We start from the raw sequence: 12,499 nt of genomic DNA, 5'->3' as shown, positions 1-12,499 counted from the left end.
GCAGTGAAGGAAATAAGTATATGATCCCCTGCTGATTTTGAATGTTTGCCCACTCACAAAGAAATGATCAGTCTAAAAATCGAATGGTATGTGTATTGTAACACTGAGAGACAGAATAGCAACAAAAAATTCTAAAGAAATGCATGTCTAACAAATGATGCACTGATTTGCATGTTCATGAGGAAAATAAGTATTTGATCCCCTTCACAAAACATGACTTAGTACTTGGTGGCAAATCCCTTGTTGGCAATTACAGAGGTCAGACGTTTCCTAGTTGGCCACCAGGTTTGCACACATCTCAAGAGGGATTTTGGCCCACTCCTCTTGGCAGATCCTCTCCAAGTCATTAAGTTTTGGTGGCTGACATTTGGCAACTTAAACTTTCAGCTCCCTCCACAGATTGTCAATCGGATTAAGGTCTGGAGACTAGCTAGGCCACCCCAGGACCTTAATGTGCTTCTTTTTTTTGGAATTCTTTATTTATGTAAGATTTTCAACAAAGCAGCGGGAAACAAACAGAAGGTTCACCGTAATACAAACAAAACAAGAGGATGCAACATACAAACGTCACAGTACAAAAATCAGCCAAGGCCTGGTGCAAGGATATTAACAATTGAGAGTAAACAAACAGGTTGCAAGAAGCAGAGGATCAGCTCCATGGCCATGGCAGTACAACCACTGTAGTAGAATGTTACATCGATCAAGGAGGTATAGTGACAATAGACACAGTACGTAGTCACTGACCGTAACCACAAGGGCAATGTGCTTCTTCTTGAGCCACTCCTTTGTTGCCTTAGCCGTGTGTTTTGGGTCATTGTCATGTGAGTGGGAAAACATTCAAAATCAGCAGGGGATCAAATACTTATTTCCTTCACTATATATATATATATATATATATATATATATATATATAGTGGGAACTCGCTTCAAAGTGGTAGAGCTTTTAAACGCACACAGCTACTCGCTTTCTTTTCAGGGCCTTTTTAGCCCACTTTTATTTAAACGAAAGTTCAAAACAGAAGTTTCCCACACAGGGGTATCGATCAACCACAAAACAACGGTTCAGCCTCCTGGCTTATACTCAGCTTGCTGTCTGTCTCCTGCAGACTTCTTCCCAAAAATATGGCACTTGCACACTGCTGGCCTCTAGCACACAGCTAGTCTCTAGCAGCCCCTTGCTGCTTTTGGCTTCCACCTCTCCTAGGTGAAGCCCACCTGACTCCCAGGCAGTGACCTCCCGTCTTCCAAGTGGAGCCCTCCTGACTCCTATCTGCCGGGGTGGAGCCCTGAACCCTGGTCCTGACCCTACAAAAGAGCCGTGCACACCTGTGCAATCAGTGTAATGGCCATTCCCAAAACCTGGTCCCAGGATTGGAGATTTCATCCCTCCCAGATCTCTTTGAAATCTCCCGGCTCCAGATCCCAAAACAGACCTTACAAACAAAGGAGGAAAGTGAAAAGCCACTTTCCTCCGTATCAAACACTTACCCTGGAGCCCCTCAACCTGCCTTGTTGAGAATCCTGGGTGACAGATTGCCACACTGTCACATATTCCCCCCCCTTTGTTTTGATCCCATAGGGGGCAGAACACACAACTTATATCTTCTGGCACCTCTGTGCCAGCTCTCACTTACAGGGGTCCAATCTGGTCTGACCATACCTTTCCTAAAGGGGAACTCTACCCAATGACTCCTTTGGTGTCTCTCCCCAAGCCCCATTGTCACTCTGCTATGGGCTCTACTCAGACCTTCCCTATTCTTTTTCCGAGTGCATTTCCATAACCACTTTCTCTCCTGAGATCTTAGCGGGGTCCCCCTGGCTTTTCTATTGACCTTTCTGCCCCTTTGCTTCAGGTTCCAAGGTTTCCTAATACCTCTCTCAGTATTACTGTCCCAAGGCTGTAGGGGAACTATTTCTACTGTATTTGTACCAGGACCACCCCCCTGATTTCTTGTACCCCTAGCTATCAAACCTGCATGACTCATTACCACAGCATTCAGTTTACCATGAACGGTTATATTCCAGTCAATATTACACCTTTCAATACATTTTCCAGCATTAGTTAGGACAGTGTCTGCAGAGGGCACACACACCATAGGGCAGCCATCACCCACGGGAACCACACAAGGTGCCACTTCACCTGGTGTCATGCAATCTGCAGGTGGCTGTCCCACCATTTTAACTTTTTCTACACCACTTGGATCTGTATCCAAATCCTGTACAGATGAGCTCTCTTCTGATCCATTTTGCCAGTTTTCACATACCATTTGTCCCTGTATTTCAGGTGTCTTTTCAGACCTGCTACATAAACCTCTTTTTGGCCCAATGACCCTGATTCCTTCATGCACATCCGTTTGAGCCCTGGTCAGGAGCTCTGCTGTTCTCTGGTCCATGCTCGGCCCTTCCATCTCATGTGGTTTGTCCAATGGTGCAGTAAACACGCCCTTCACTGACAACTGACCAGTACCATCCTGGACCATAGCAGCAGAAATGCTTCCCACCTGGCTGTTAGGAGGTGAAACCTTTTTTGACTCATTTCCCATTTCTCCAAAACTTCTCAAATACATTGACAGGTAGTCCAGCAGCATACCCTGATACAACTTTTAACACCATCAAAAAATTCCAAAACAAACAACTTTCTTGTTTCCCTTTGATCTGTACAACCAGCCATTCGGTGCTCCACCTAGTGGTACTCCGCAGTACCAGACCATCTGACTGTGGAGGAGGCACCTCATTATACATTGTTTGTACATTCCAAAGTTCAAGCATCTCCTTTAATACTTTGGTTACAACCCAACCACTTGACTCTAAACCTAAGAGCTTCCTGACCATATTTAGGGCACTGGGAACGCTGAGAGACTCACCTGCTGAGACTTGAGAAGTTGAAATTTTTACAGGGACCTCCTCCAAGCTGGAGAGAACCACAACCTGGTGCTCCACCAGAGCGCTGCCATGTGCTGGGCTCACTCTCAACATCTCAGACTCAGCATCCACAAGCTGCCCCTGATCATTCCCAGTGACAACATCATTTTGACACTCCATGCCAACATCACTTTTGTGGGTCACAGACAAAGTCTCTGCTGTATACACGCCCTTATCCATAGGCTGTTCTATAGATCCTCCTGCTGGCACAGCAGAAACAGTGTCCACCTTGTTTTTTTGCATAAAAACCTCATCTATCAACGAGATTAGCCTTTTATTCCAACTATCCCAATCCATTGTATATGTGCTCAATTCGCCAGTGCTCCTCAGCACCGAACCATCTGCCCAAGGAGACACATAAGAATAGACAGGCTTAGTTGCAGATCCATTGCACAAATCACTCTGGATCACATCAGACTTGGGTAACACCTGTTTTCCAACTGCAGGTTGCAATACCTCACATCCACCACTTTGCTCTGGTGGTGCTTCCTGCATTACCCACACATTTGCATTTTTGCCAGGCTGCATTAACCCGCTGTTCACCTGAACACTTTCAGTAATATTAGGCTGCGGCAACACACTCCTATGACAAGGTGCAGTTCCACTCTGCTCCACCAGAGTGACATCGCAGTTGTCCAGGGTAACCTCCGACTCCAATACACGGAGACCCCTGGAGATGTCTAAGGACACCTGTGCTGTCTGACCACCAGTTGCTATGGGAAATGACCCGTCTTTAATTACAGCTTTTGCACTGCAAGAGCTTAGGGTTTTCCCAACAGCAGTACATTTCTCATCAACATTAGCATTTTTAGCTCTTGTGGGCTGTACTATCCCACTACCAACCTGTGACTGGCACACATTCGTGACATCACTTTCTTTTTGAGAACCATGCACAGGCTTTACTTTAACCCCTAACTCCCCACTGTACAAGGCACTGCACAGGGAAAAGTCACTCTCAAAAGCACATTCAGTGGCCCAACTAACTGGGGTTACTCCTACATCAGAATGGACAGTCTCATAACCAGTCCTTCTCAACATGACAGTCCCAGCCATGGTTTTATCACACACAGTCTTACCCACCACAGTAGTAGGTGTCACCATCTTCATTTGAGTGCGTGGTCTCATAAACGCATCCTCAACTGCACTTTCCTTGGCAACTTTTCCCTTGCCCCAAGGTGAAGTAACAGACGCCCTCATAGGCTCCATGGACTCTCTGGCACCCGCTGCAGGCCCAACAGGAACTTCCTCCCTGTTACCAGAGGTGGCCGCCAACATTTTCAAACAAGAATCTGGGCTTGATGTTGTAGACATTTGCCCAGTATCAGCGGTATTCCAGAGTCTGGGACAGGAAAAGATCCCATGCCCCCACTGACCACATTCCACGCAGGGTATATTTCTGCACTTCTCTTTATTGGGATACTGAGCCACATCTCCAATGCAGCTCCTCCCAGGCAATATTTTTTCTCCGGTCGCCATGGGAGATTGCACTCTCCAAGCAGAACTTCGCTGGCTAACACGCTGTATTGGCTCCTCTTGATGCCACTTGCCATGATCCTTGTACGACATAGCCCCCCGTACACAGACAGCCCGACTGGCCTCCTCTGTGTTGCTATGGGCCTTCACTCTTGGTCCTGGCCTCTGGTCAGCTCCTCTCCTTGCACATAGCATAGGCTTCTCTCTGCTGGACCAACTCTCAAGCCGTGACACATTCACATTTTTCACAACAGCTACTGGTTTAACTGCAGCAGCGTTGCCAGGGGCAACAACACCCCTCTCCCAGGTAAGGACATCCTGCAGCTCTCTCCTTGCACTGAAGGTTGGCTTGCTTTCCTCTTTAGGTTGGTTCAATGCAGCCAGGTGCCGCTTGCACCAGTCCACAGCAGACTCACCCACATCTAAATTTTCCTGGTTGGCTGGGGCATGCGGTATATAACCCCCTAGCCACAGAGCTCTCTCTGTCATTTCAGCAAACATTGCCTCCTTTTTCTGTTTTGACCGCCCCATCTTTGCAGTCATGCACACAGCAGTGTGTTACACAGTTCAGCAACACCATGGAACACTGTCTCTTTAAGGCAAAGTCCTTTTCTCTAGCAGGTTCTCCTCACCTGCACACACAGATCGTGCAGACATATGCACCAAACAGTTCATATAACTGATGAACTTACTTCATCGCAGGGATCTTCCGTTCTGCCCGCAGCATCCGCCACCATATGTGGGAACTCGCTTCAAAGTGGTAGAGCTTTTAAACGCACACAGCTACTCGCTTTCTTTTCAGGGCCTTTTTAGCCCACTTTTATTTAAACGAAAGTTCAAAACAGAAGTTTCCCACACAGGGGTATCGATCATCCACAAAACAACGGTTCAGCCTCCTGGCTTATACTCAGCTTGCTGTCTGTCTCCTGCAGACTTCTTCCCAAAAATATGGCACTTGCACACTGCTGGCCTCTAGCAGCCCCTTGCTGCTTTTGGCTTCCACCTCTCCTAGGTGAAGCCCACCTGACTCCCAGGCAGTGACCTCCCGTCTTCCAAGTGGAGCCCTCCTGACTCCTATCTGCCGGGGTGGAGCCCTGCTGACTCCTAGCTGCCAGAGTGGAGCCCTGAACCCTGGTCCTGACCCTACAAAAGAGCCGTGCACACCTGTGCAATCAGTGTAATGGCCATTCCCAAAACCTGGTCCCAGGATTGGAGATTTCATCCCTCCCAGATCTCTTTGAAATCTCCCGGCTCCAGATCCCAAAACAGACCTTACAAACAAAGGAGGAAAGTGAAAAGCCACTTTCCTCCATATCAAACACTTACCCTGGAGCCCCTCAACCTGCCTTGTTGAGAATCCTGGGTGACAGATCGCCACACTGTCACAATATATATATATATATATATATATATATATATATATATAAGAAAGGGACAGACATTTGGGTAGTTGGCCCTGAGGAAGAGGCTAGCCCTCGAAACGCGTCAGACTTTTGGATGTCCAGAATTCTCATCACAGACAGATATGCAGTGCAAATTGGACACAGCTAGTCCTTCATAATGTGCCTTTTATTTATTGACTATTGCAGGTAGGATACCTATTTTTTAACATTCGATAAACATACTTTTAAGGTAAATGCACTACGCCAGTGCGCCCACTGTTTGTTTTTCTATTCAGTATATTTGGACTCCCTGGTCCTTTGAGGGCAGCAAGGCGTGCATAACCCAAGAATTTCGTTATGTGGTCCCAATGACATTGAGTCCATCCCCAAGCGCAGGAGTATCTGGGTTTTCCACTTCTACACTACCAGATCAGCTATTGTTAGATTGCCCGCACACTATCACACTCATGCTATAGGTCACTGATCACCACCATTACTAGTATAGTATTTGTACGGATCAATATATTGATCGCGAACAGAACTATACTAGTGCACCTTTAGTATAGTGTCCCCAAAAACGCAGTGCTAGCAGGGTCAGCTCCATTCACTGCCAGCACTAGCGTTTAGCCCCTCCACTGTTTTTCATGGAAGATTTGTATCAATTGATTGTGGGCCAAAGCAATTTATATGCACAACAATATATCGCCGCCCACCAAATTTAACTCATGACAGACAATTTGCATGGAAACCTATTAAGGTTTCCGAATTTAAAACTTTTTGAGCCTAACCCTCAACATGGGCGTTACAAAAAATTAATTGCAGTCATATTGTTCCACAGACCCAGTTCATCATATGCCCATGTTCTCTGCTGTTACATATATGCTCAACAAGGACCAGCAACGTACTAGTACGTTGCTGACGTTGCTGGACTTTGAGTGGTTAAACCGGGATGATGCCTGCAGCTACAGGCTAATTAGCCGTTGGATCTCTTTTAAAGCTGTGGAAAGGGATGCATTCCCCACCTGCCACCTTCCATGGCTTTCCCATCTCACCAACATTTCCCGTTCCGCCAACTGACCATAGAGCTGATCGGGGACCTAAATGGCTCTAATCATCTCTGTAGTCTAAGGCAGGGGTGGGCAACTGTGGCCCTCCAGCTGTTGTAGAACTACACGTCCCATGAGGCATTACAAGCATGACTCCCAAAGGCAGAGGCATGATGGGACTTGTAGTTCACCAACAGCTGAAGGGCCACAGTTGCCCACCCGTGGTCTAAGGAATCAGAAGCAACAAGCGTTTCATCATTTTGGTTTTGCCAGATATAAACAGCGCCATTTTTAATTTGGGAGAGTATCTGATCACACCGATCTTTGTTTATATTACAAAAAATAAAAAACCCAGTGGTGATGAAATACCACCAAAAGACAGCTCTATTTGTGTGAAAAATAGGACCCTAAATTTCATTTGGGTACAGCACTGCATGACCACACAATTACCAGTTGAAATAGCACAGTGCCGATTAGCAAAAAATGGCCTGGTCAGGAAGGGGGGAAAACCTTCCAGGGCTGAAGTGGATAGTATGACTTAACTCAGTGAAACAAATAAAACAGTAAGCACTCATAAGTCTAGGAGACAAATAAGCATGTCATTATGCAGAGAAAGTCCTTTCACCAGTAGATCAAGCCAACCGGCCATGGCCACCACTGGGTAATTGGCCACTGCTGCTGTATGAAAAGACACTGATTCTGCTGGCTAGACTGGACACCTCCACACCGTTTACCATTTGGGACTCTTGCTGATCATGTCATGGATGCAATAGATGAACCAAATCCTCCCTTTCTCCAGTCTAACCGCTACCCTCCAGCTTAAATCACACACTGCGGGTGTTACCCCTTCGTCATCCTGGCTAACACCACTGATCACTAAATGATGTGTGCAGCATGCAAGAGCATTATAAAAACCAAATATGAATGAAACAAATTAGCAATAAGCATTTGCAAATTATTTGGAATTATTTATTTGCAATTTTATTTTAATGTATTTGCAAATAGCTGATAAAAAAAACTGTATGTAAATAAATGAAACAAATGAATAACACAAATAGTGACCCTGGGCACAAAAAGGTGGTAAATTCGTTTTTTTCCCAAAGCGTAAACAAGAGGTATGTGTGGTGTGAAAACAAAGAGAAAACATTTTTAACATGACGCTACTGTACCTGTGTGTACAGAATTGTATGTTGTCCACTTGTGAAATTGGCATCAGAATCTGTGCTGGTTCACAAAAACAAAAGCTGCCAGAACTATATTCTGATACAAAGAATAAGCAAAACAAAACATACATATAAAAATGCAGCGCTGAAAATGTGAATCTTGAAAATGTGAAAATGTGAATCAGCGCTAAAAATGTGAAAATGTGAATCTGAAAATGTGAATCAGCGCTGAAAATGTGAATCAGGGTCTTCATCTGGATACCAATGTGGACCTGCTGCTCTTTTGTTCAAGGGGGTGGATCCCCCCCCCCCGCTCTTTGTTGCAGCTGCCGCTGGAGATCCTGGTGGAGATGGGATACAGGCTCAGTTACCACCCTGGCTCCAGATGCTGACACTATCTGGAGGAGCCGCTGCTAGACAGGTAAGTGCTTGGAGGACTGGTGCTTCCCAACTCCTGTCGCGCTGCCCCCGTCACATTGCCCCCCTCCTGTCCCTCTGCCCCCCCCCTGTCGTGCTGCCCCCCTCCTGTCATACTGCAACCCCATCACTTTGTCCCTTCTGTCCTGAACGGGTGGATTTTAAACAGAAAGGAGTGGGAAAAGTTAGATGGGGCGCCCCCAATTTTATTTTTTCCTAGGGCAGTACAAAACCAAAATACACCATTGACTTCTATGCTACTGTATGTTCTCTAATTTATTTTTCTTCCTCTTTATAGCATTATACTTAAAGTACATACTGATTCTAATTCATCTGTCATCACACTTTAGTAACTTCATTTTACTAAATGCTTTCACTTTCATGTTTACTATTTTGCAAGACGTGCTAGAAGTCAAGGGTGCAAACAGAGATACTATGAACTATATGTCAATACCAGAATATATTGATGCTGTCCGTTTAGTGGATTGTTCCTCTCTCCTCTAAATCTGTATACAGTTATAGATGTCTGTGAATACTAATCGTTGTTACTACTTACTTTGTGTTATGAGCTATTTTCCTGCTTCATCAGTTGTTCACAACCACTTCCGTAGTTCTTTTACTATATATAGCCTTGGCCCATCCCAGTGACCTCCTTCTCACTGTAAAAACCTGAAACAAAAACTGGAAGTGAAGACAAATTGTTTCACATTTCACATGCACCCTTTCACACAATACAGGAAGGAGTAAAAAACAAAGAACAAAAATAATTATTTTCAGGATTAGCAAGGTATTCAGCTGTAACAAATGTATTTGTTCTAACAGTGTATATTTACTGTTTAAAGTTGAACTTTGGCTTTCTTCGTTCCTCCCCCCCTCTCTTAATGAATTTGGTGTTGTTCCATTTTAAACAAGATATACTACATTTTTTAGCTGTTCTGTAGCACTTTGTGGCCTAAGCCAGAATTTTATCTCCTGAGATCCTCTACAATTTACTGCATGGTGCTTGATTTTGTTCATGCGCAGATGTACTGCAGGTCTTTGGGATATGGCAAAGACCCGTTGCATGTCTGTGCACACACAGGGATTTTCCACACATGCTCACACAAGCTGCAAAGCCGCACAAGGTTTGCTACCAGAAATCGCCGCTTGTGCACATCCATGTGAGTGTAGCGCTAAAGAGACGCAAAGTTTTAGCCCCCCTGTTTCCTGTACAGCCAGGCAACACGCATTTTAGGCAAACACACAGTGTCAAGAATCCAGTCCGCTGGCTTGTTTTTTTGGGGGTTTTTTTTAGGGGAAAACAACATGGATAGGGTTAAGAGGTTATGGGATGTCCAACGTGACTAGTAGAACAAACATTGAGGGCAATTTCTTATTTTCTGTACAAAAAGAATGGATCGTGAATATTACTACAGCCAGAGTGGTATCAGTCCCTTAAAAGATCAGTTGCAAAGTGACTTCAAATATCAATATGACTTTAAGGAGTTCTCATAGTCCCAATAATTGGTGAGGAAATGCCATCCCACATGGCCTCTTAGCAAGTGTTCGAGAGCAAGGGATTAGGTTAGCTGTGACACTATCCCCATGAAAGCATGTTGGATATTTCATCTGGCAGCCTTCTCCCTTATAGGTCCTGAGTTTGTAGAGGTACTTACTTAGTCCCTTGTATAAAATTAGACTGCTTGTTCAGGCCTTTTAGCTTTTCTAGACATCCATGCAGAAAAGGATTCCTGCTGGATACGATTTGTAGTGCAGTTCCCTCTCTCTAAACTTCCTCTCCTTCCTTCCTTCCTCCTCCTCAGCTCCAGCCTAGAAGTAGAACATCCCTTTCCTGGGGTCCCCTTCCAGGCCTCATGATCCTCAACACTCCATCTTCTAGCCAGTCACCAGACTCCCGAGCTGGCTAGGCTCCCTCATATTTATGGGCCCATCTGCCACACTGCCAGGCTTCCTGCCTGGGATTGGTCAGACATCCATAAATATGCAGATTGTAGTCTCCACCCCTTCACCCACTAACTTCTAGAATCTTCAGGAAGACTCCAAAATGAGGGAGAGTGTCAGGAATCGCGGCGCCTCTCCCGGCGCATGCGCACTGGCAACAGCTCACGCCGGGACACAGGCACTAGGTCCTGGCGAGCCGCGGCTGACAGGACGCCGCGCATGCACAGTGGGAGCGCGTCCTGGCCGGCCAATGACAGTGCAGGGCGCACTATTTAAAGATGCCCTGCACTGTCAAAAATTGCCGCAAGGTCTATCTGTGATCCTGAAGTTTCTGTACCTGACTAGTGACCCTGATTGCCCTGACTACGCTGCTGCCTTCTCCTGTGATTTGACCCGGATTGCCCTGACTACTCTGCCTTCTCCTTTCCTGACCCCCGGCTTGTTTGACCATCCTGCGGACTGACTTATCCTGCTGACCCTGCGTGTGACCTGACTACTCTTCGCCTGCCGATTCAATACCTCGCTACCCCACGGAACCACGGTTCGTGACCATCCTGCTAGATCCGCCGTCCTCCTCACATCTGGCTCTCCCGGTACCTGCATACATCCCCGGAGGCTCCCGCTGCCACTGGTAGGCCTGCTCGGAGGTCGTGACCTGGCCCTGGTCTGTTACAAGTCCATCCCCACCATCAGGGGCCCTGGTGAAAGCACAGACCGGGGCTTAGACTCCACGCTCTGGGTAGGTCTGTCAAGTGGGCAGCCTGAGGCACCACCTGGCGGATCATAACAGTACCTTGCGGCCATGACAGAGCCAGGAAGAGGACCAGCGTCCCTAGAGGATATATGCCAGTACCTGGCAACGCTGACCCAGGCTGTCCAGAATTTCCACAGCCGCTGCACCCAACTTGAGGACCGCATGGAGTCTTTAGCCATCCTGACTCCCCCTGCTCAGAGTCCCCCAACTGCGAAATCACCCGCTACCCCGGCATCCGGAGCAGTTGCTGCGCCCCTAGCTCCCGAACCCTGCGTTCCCCTGCCGGAACGATTCCGTGGAGACCGAAGCCGCTTCCGAGCCTTCACCCTGTTTTTTGACTTGCAGCCCCGCACGTTCACCACCGAGACCGTCAAGGTGGGGTTTATTGTCTCTCTCCTTCAGGATGAGCCCCAGGATTGGGCTCACCGTCTGATGGAGAAGCACGACCCCCATCTTGATTCCGTGACTGAGTTTTTTCAGGCCATGGCCGTGTTATATGACGACCCTCAGTGGGCTGCTCCCGCAGAGGCTACCCTATACTCTCTACGGCAAGGCCGCCGGGCAGCCGAAGAATACGCGTCCGATTTTAGGCATTGGATGGGAGATACCAGATGGAACGATGCGGCAATATGTCACCAGTTCCGCATCGGGCTGTCTGAGTCACTCAAAGATGAGTTGGCACAAGTAGGCTGACCTGACTCCGTTGAGAAACTGATAGAGTTGGCCATTCAAATTGACTGCAGACTGAGGGAACGTCGGCTGGAAAGGAGCAGCCAGAGTCAAAGGGTGGCATGGATTCCACCGAGGGAAACAGCTCCAGCCCCAGGGAACCATACCCGAAGCACAGAACCAGGGGACACTTCGGAACCCATGCAACTGGGACTGGCCCGTTCCACTTTATCGGTCGAGGAACGTCAGAGGAGACGATCGCAGAACCTATGTCTGTACTGCGGGAAAGCTGGTCACCAGGTGCGCTCCTGTCCTGCAAAAATGAGGAAGTCCGCTTCCTTTTCTTTTCCCTTACCTGCAGAAGGGGTGATCAGTCTAGTTACCTGGCGATACCTGTGTCTTTACAGCTCCCCAGAGGAACCTTGTCGGTGACCGCAATTGTTGACTTGGGAGCATGTAGTTGTTTCATCGATCTTACTTTTGCTCACCAGCAAAAGATCCCTCTCCAGACCAAAGAAAGGGGGTTTAACATCTTCTTGGCAGACGGGTCTAGCATAAAATCAGGGGTGGTGGACCAGGAGACACCTCCTATTTTTACCACGATGGCAGACCATCACCAAGAGTTCCTCCGTCTGGATGCCATCGCATCCCTGCTTTTTCCAATCATTCTGGGGCTCCCTTGGCTGTGGGCCCATAACCCCCAGATTGATTGGGAGAAGGGAACAGTTCAAT

The 12,499-nt window shown here is 47.2% G+C and overlaps 1 protein-coding gene across 2 annotated transcripts in view; it reads right to left on the bottom strand.

Annotated features, from left to right (window-relative positions):
* Positions 1-9,033, bottom strand: part of LOC149440817 (transmembrane protein 272-like) — a 63,676-nt gene extending 54,643 nt beyond the window's left edge. The window contains exon 1 of one of the 2 annotated variants that reach the window (XM_089658036.1): positions 8,960-9,033. The gene's annotated coding sequence lies outside the window, so the exon portion shown is untranslated. The remainder of the gene's footprint in view (positions 1-8,959) is intronic. The other variant, XM_089658037.1, reaches the window with a different exon arrangement.
* Positions 9,034-12,499: the final 3,466 nt, after the last annotated feature.

This window comes from Staurois parvus, unplaced genomic scaffold, assembly GCF_062004578.1.
Source record: "Staurois parvus isolate SC_StPar_1 unplaced genomic scaffold, SC_StPar_1.0 ptg001051l, whole genome shotgun sequence".
Classification (NCBI taxonomy): domain Eukaryota; kingdom Metazoa; phylum Chordata; class Amphibia; order Anura; family Ranidae; genus Staurois; species Staurois parvus.
Note: the sequence above shows the minus strand (reverse complement) of the source record. Positions and strands in the feature narration are given on the sequence as shown.